Source organism: Dioscorea cayenensis, chromosome 9, assembly GCF_009730915.1.
Source record: "Dioscorea cayenensis subsp. rotundata cultivar TDr96_F1 chromosome 9, TDr96_F1_v2_PseudoChromosome.rev07_lg8_w22 25.fasta, whole genome shotgun sequence".
NCBI classification, from domain to species: domain Eukaryota; kingdom Viridiplantae; phylum Streptophyta; class Magnoliopsida; order Dioscoreales; family Dioscoreaceae; genus Dioscorea; species Dioscorea cayenensis.
In genome coordinates, this window is record NC_052479.1 from 29,883,759 (window position 1) to 29,890,634 (window position 6,876).

The window sequence follows — 6,876 nt, forward strand, 5'->3', positions numbered from 1 at the left end:
GAGTAGAGGGATTAAAAAAAAAGAGAGAGAAAAGTAGAGAGACCAATTTAGGTATTATACATCTATATAAAGTATGGTATTCTAAGACGCTCTTAAATAAATTTCATTTTAAAATAATTGCCATCTATTATAAAAAATGTAATTACTAATGATTTCTGGGAACCCAACCAAACACCAGAGATTACCTGCCAAACCTTTTAATAAAATTGAACTATTTATTTAAATATTATATATCTATATATAATATTGATATATAATATTATATCAATATTTCATATTGATAATGTTACAAGTCTGTCATCTCAGAAGTTAAAGTGGTAAATGCATTTTTTATATTTTTATTTTTTAATAAAATGAATAAATTATGAATTTATTAAAGGAAGAAAACATGTATATAAACAAAGTAAATAAAAGAACCAAAAAAATATAAACTAGTGGTTTTCACTAGCTTATGTTTCGGTGATTTCCCCAGCTCAAAACTTCTCAAGTACAATATAAAAAATAAAAAAATAAAAAGATGTTTGTTGCTGGATTTGGCCCTTGAGTATCAAGGTCATACACATCTTTGTGCATTTAAATATCTAAATTTTAATTCCATGATACTAGTTCAAATAGATATAATACAAAATTCCTTCATTAATACATTACACTTCCATCCTAATTGAGATTCTAGCATGTAAAGGCTTTTCCATAGCCACAGTAAATTCCATTTTTTCCGAAAGATTAATTTTTTCTCCATCCACATTCCTCCATTTAAATTTTTTAATCAAATTAGCCACAAAATACTTTAAATGAAGTAAACCAAGCCCTGCTCCAGGACAAATCCTTCTTCCAATCCTAAATGGCATCATCTTGGTCTCCCACTTTCCAGTTATATTCACTCCTTCCCCTTCTCCTCCCTCCATGAACCTAAAAATAAAAAACCATGTGTGAAACTACAATCTTCTTTTATGTTAGTAAAATTTTTAAAATCAATTTTGTATATCTAAATGAAAATTTTCTCGTCGCTTATTCAATTTCATTGTTATGATGGCACCACAATGTTCATGTAGTCCAATAATAAGACAGGAAGACCTGCGCCGGTGGTAGAGTGATATATTTCACATTTGCCATGATATAATTATTTAAGATACTAAAAAGAGTTAAAAAAAAAAAAACTAATTTGACATATACATAGGCTTAACACATAACAATATAAGTATGTGCTTGTCTACTAAGGACATCTCTAGATCTGATGGTGGCCAATAGATTTGTATCTAACAGTAACTGTCCATTTATGCATAGTACCTAACATTAATTAGTATATCATAATACTTAACAGTATTATTTGCATATCACCCTTATGAAAAATATAATTAAATTATGATTTAACAGTTATTATTAAACATCTCCAAATTTTAAACTAAGTACATACTACGAAAGCATGTATTAATATATATACAGAGAGAACGAAAGAGAGAGAGGATCACTCATCTATGCACGTACTGTTTTTAAGACGTACTATTTTTAAGATGTTTGTTTTTAAGACAGTACTATTTTTAAGACGTTTGTTGAACATCCCAAGTTAATTTCTCTATATATATATATAACAAATATCTGTAATCAAATATACCTAGATTGAAATGTACCTAATTTTTAAACAGTTATGTACCCCGAATATATATATATATATATATATATATATATATATATATATATATATATATATATATATATTTGTGTGTGTGTGTATATGTATGCATGTATAACAAACCTCTCTGGTATGAACTCCATGGGCTTGTCCCAGATGTCGTCAGCCGTCCCAATGTCAGCTACCGTGAAATTCACCTCCGAGCCCTTCGGTATGACATACCCATTCAGCAACACATCCTTGGTGACGATGTGTGGCAGCAAGAAGTGGCCGGGCGGGTGCCTTCTGAGCCCTTCCAGGACCACTGCCTTGAGATAAGGCATCCTTTGGAGCTCCTCCTCCTTTACCTCCGCTTCCTCACTCCCAACCACTCCTTGGATTTCATCAAACAACTTGTCTTGTATCTCCTGGTGCATCACTAGGTTCGCCATGATCCACTGCAGCGAAGTCGCCGTGGTCTCCGTGCCGGCGGTGATGAACTCGGAGCAGAGACTCACTATCTCGTCTTCAATGAGCTTGCGGTTGCCTCTATTCTTCTTCTTCTCATCATCATCACTTTCTTCCGGGAGTTGGAGTTCGAACAGGGAGTCAACATAGGCGTGGTCATGTGATGCGGGTTACTATATTTGGTGGGGTGGGATAGCTCACAACACTTAATCAGAACACAGGAAGACTGAGAAGGAAGAAGGGAAGAGGAGAAAGAAGAGGAAAATGTGAAGAAGTAGAGAGAATGGAATTGTTCTGGCCAAAAACTATCCAGTCATTCCCATTGCATCTTCCTATATAGCAAAACAAGCAAATCAAAACAAGGAGAATCCTCCAAAAATGTAACAATTCTTCTAGCTGGCATTTCAGCAAACAGTTGCTGTGCCAGGACATGTTCACATGCTAAATGACCTCCTTGTAATCCCCTACTCTCCGAAATTACAACATTCATTATACTAATAAAACCTTCATTAGCTGCTAATTCTTCATAATAAAATCATTGAATTTGGTGCCGATTAGTCCTTGATTCTTCCTCCCACTACGCCTGGCTACCGATGCTTGCTGCTGCCGCTTCTCACGATCCTTATCTCCAGCTTGGACTGCAACATCATGAGCCACACTGGTTTGATTTCTTAGTACCCTCCTGGCTCTGATCAAAGGGATGAGGATCTCCTCATGACGACGGCTGATGGCAACAAGCTTGGAGTTCGGTTGGTTGCGGAAAAAGAGATTGGAGATCCTCGGGAAGAGGCCATAGAAGGCGGCATTGTGGAAGGCGTCGAGGAAATTCCTCTGTATGGATTCAATCTCTCTAATGATTTTCTCATCAACATCCTCACCGAAGCACATGAAGCTCGCCAAACAGAACATAGAGTATAAGAAGCTCTCTATAGCAACGACGGTGCCTGTGCTAGAGCGAGAGGACTGAGATTGGAGATCATGGAGGAGGATGTCGAGGCAGCGGCGGCGAGTTGAGGAGAAAAGCTTGATGCGACAAGGATGGAGGATCTCAGAGAAGATGTTGCGGCGAAGGTGGCCCTAGAGAGGACCCTGAGCTGGTTGTTGGTCATAAGGCCAGGAGGGCGGTCGGCGAAGACAGCACCTTTTTGGATTAGTGCTTCGTGGATTAGGGTATGGTCAGAGATTAATATGGATGGGTGAGAGGTAAGGGGAAGGGAGAAAATAGGACTGTACTTGGCGCGGAGGCTGTGGAGCATGGGTTTGATGTGCAAGAGGTTCTTGCGGAGAAGGAGGAGGTTGCCGATGATGGAGATGAAGGTTGGGCCAGGAGGGAGGTTGGTGGTGGTGGTGGCGGTGTTCTTGGTCGGTTTGGAGATAGTTGTTATGAGTTTGAGTGCTATGATGAAGATAAGGGTTGGGAGGATAATGAGCAACAAGCCACCAGCCATTGTTGCTGAACACACTAATGGAGCTCTCTCTCTCTCTCTCTCTCTCTCTCTCTGTGACACACACTATAATTTGTATGGTTTAAATGGCTAGCTGGTTCAGTTTATTTATAGATTGGAAACGTTGGCACATGTTGCGCCAAACAATGACACTGTTATTATTATTATTAGGCCAATCCCCTCCATATGAAAGTTTTTATATTTTGGAAGGATTGAGTTAATATTGTATATTGATATAAAATATAAATTTTATTGTTATAAGTAAATAATAATTTATAATAGCCAACGACCATTCTGGCCTATCGGGTCAGACGTGCCTCAGGAGGTGCTCACTTCGGAAGTGTCGAGCGCATCTCCCCGAGTTCAATCTCCATCTCGCAGCGAGTGAGGCAGCGTTCGGTGAGTCGCCGCCCCCACGCTGTTCGTCCCCGGGTCTGCACATCACGCCTTTCTCAAAAAGAGTCTATAATAGAAATTGGAAATTATGTATATACTTTCGTTTTGAAAAGTTTCACAAATATTTATTACACAAATAAATAAGTATAGTTAAATATTTTTAATTATTAATTATATATTTAATATAATAAAATTTTAAATATAATAAAACATATTTAAATTTATTTTTTGAATCATTTGGGAGCGTATTATATATCTACTTTGATATTATGTATAAATTATCATTATTTAACATTTTAAAAAAGCTATTTTAAGGGAAAACATGATTGACTTAACGAAAAATTACTTTTTAGTCCCTCGAAAGTTTGAAAAACATCCTGCATAGTCTCGATATTTGAATTTGATAAGCAGTTCCTCATTTTTCATTTTGCTTACGTTATGGAACCTAGGTTTAATTCCGTTAGTTAACTTCATGGAGAATTCCAACTTTACTCTTTTTTTTTGGGGAAAATTGTCTCCAGGTTATGTCAACTTTTTGAGAAATAGTACGGATGTCACGTTTGAACCATATTGTCCTTTAAATTATGTACTTTGTATGCATTTTTAACCCAAACTGTTTTTTTTTCTTTTATCATCTTTTGTATTGGTTTTTTTTTTGTTTCCATATACGCAGGATAGATTTGTCTCTTCACCTTAACTTTGGTTTTTCTTGCACTCCGATTCTAACCATTTTCTCCACTTGGGAGACAATCTATGTGAGTTTTTGTCCCATCTTGTTGTGAAATTATTCATGGCTATGCAGTTGTTGACCATGCTTTCTTCATGTAGGTTGTCAATGGATATCTTTTGCGCAGTTGCTAGGTGATAAGTGCTAAACTAACCATATTTTCTATATCATTTACATGCATTTAGCATGAAATTTTACTTGTTTAGCACCTCATTAGTATGAAATTTCATTCTTTTGTTCACAACAACCCTTATTTCTGTTTTAAAAAATAAGAAGCCAATTCGGCGGTGTTTTGAAGCAACATGAACCAAGTTGCTGGATCAAGGTTATACCATGACTCACAACTGGCGTTATGAAAATTTGCCATGCCTGTTGGCTATACTTACAATTACAGTGATCAAGCCGTGGCAGTATGGAAACAACAAAGAAGCCACAACGCCGACGAGAGTGTACTATCGCTCACTGTATTTTCATATCTATTTGAATAATCATTTGGTATGTATTAGAACCTTAATGGGGAATTCGATGCTAAATATCATGTGTTTTGCATAATACAGTTTAGGGTAGTGCTTAAAAGTGAGGAAGATCCAAAAGAAGCAATTTAGACCGAAAACGATGAAGTTGGAGCTCTCTCAAGATCATTAGAACAAAAACAAAGCTAACCGTAGTGGGACTTTACGGAAGCTTTTACGGTCAACCTTACGGGTTAGTAAAACATAGTCAAGAAGACTTTGCGGGCATGCTTATGCCTATAAGGAGGATTTAGAGTCAATTTAGAGGACCTTACGAGCACGGCTTATACCCGTAAGGATCCCCATAAGGACCATTCAGAGAAGCTTACGACCATAGTGTATGCTCGTAAGGACAGTCATAAGAAACAAACAGAGAAACTATGCGGTTCAGCGCCCTACAATTGTAAGCTAGATCATAACTTATTTAAAAGACCTTACGGATGAGGCTTATGGCCTTAAGCGTGCCTGTAAGGCTCATGACTATCTTTCCCAGCTCCTTTACGGCCTTACTTTTACACTCGTAGCAGTAGCACGAAGCGCTGGTATAAATAAAACTTAAGAGGAATTTTAGGGCTTCATCTATTTAGTCTCTCTAGTCTTTGGGGGTAATTCTTAGAGGCGAGATTGAGGAAAAAAAAGGCCGAATCTTCAGCACCTTAGGCAAAATTTGGAGAGGGATTTGGCATGACATCAAGGGGATTGGAAATTGTAGCCGTCAATCTCATCTTGGTGGTATGTGTGGAAGCTACCTCGGTGACTCCCCATCCTAGGGATTAACAATTGGGTTTTCATAGATCCTATGTCTACTCCAATTCTTTGTATCTTGAATGCTTGCCCTCCATTAATGGAGGGCTAATTTGTAGATGTTTAGGCATAGTTGAACTCTAGAGTTTACTTTAAAAACTTTGGTTGTTGGATCTTTGATGCTTTAATTGATTTCCTATTTGCAATCATATCCTGCTTGAATCTAATTGCGCGTGTTTGAATGCTTGGCGGCTAACGAGACGAAAGCCATAGCTATCATGTTTGATGTTCTACATGATGAGTTGAAATACCCACCTACCATAGGCACGCCGTGATTATGGTACTTTGGAGATCTCCGCCTCCTCAATTCTCCCGAGTGAGTTGTTGGCAATCTCCATGCTTTTTGCAATCATGTGGAGGGATTTTAGGAGAAATAACATTTCGCTTCTATATTCGGATTAGGTGTAATCTGTCTATTTTTGGGGAGATTATCTACTAAAAGATTATCATATCTCCGTGAGGTTCTCATAGTGTTAATGCTATCATGTGGGTATCTATATCAACCTCGCACCTATTCAAGCATTCTTTCGCCCGAGAAATTGGGATTAGTATAATTTAGAAACCTTTTGGTTGAAATAGGATTGCATACCTAGATAACTTTTTGTCATGTACTTCATAACCCTATACAAATATTACGCCTCGGACATCGCTTTCTTCTCCCTTGATTTTTCTCCGGTTTTATTTCTCGTATTTTCTAGTTTCTTTTAGTTTTGTTTACACACACCACTTTTTACCTTTTAGGCTAATTTTCGTCATTCAGTAGTTATTACTAGTATTCATCTCCTTCCTCGTGGTACCAACACTCGCATTTCAAGCACACTTTATTATGCAACCGGCACTTATGCGGCATTCATCTAAAGTTTTCGCTGCCGCTATCGAGGATTAGTGATAATAGGAACACTTGTTTCATCACTT

The 6,876-nt window shown here is 37.4% G+C and overlaps 1 pseudogene; it reads right to left on the reverse strand.

Moving 5' to 3' along the window:
* Window positions 1–618: 618 nt before the first annotated feature.
* On the reverse strand, window positions 619–3,596 carry LOC120268672 (annotated as a pseudogene).
* Window positions 3,597–6,876: the final 3,280 nt, after the last annotated feature.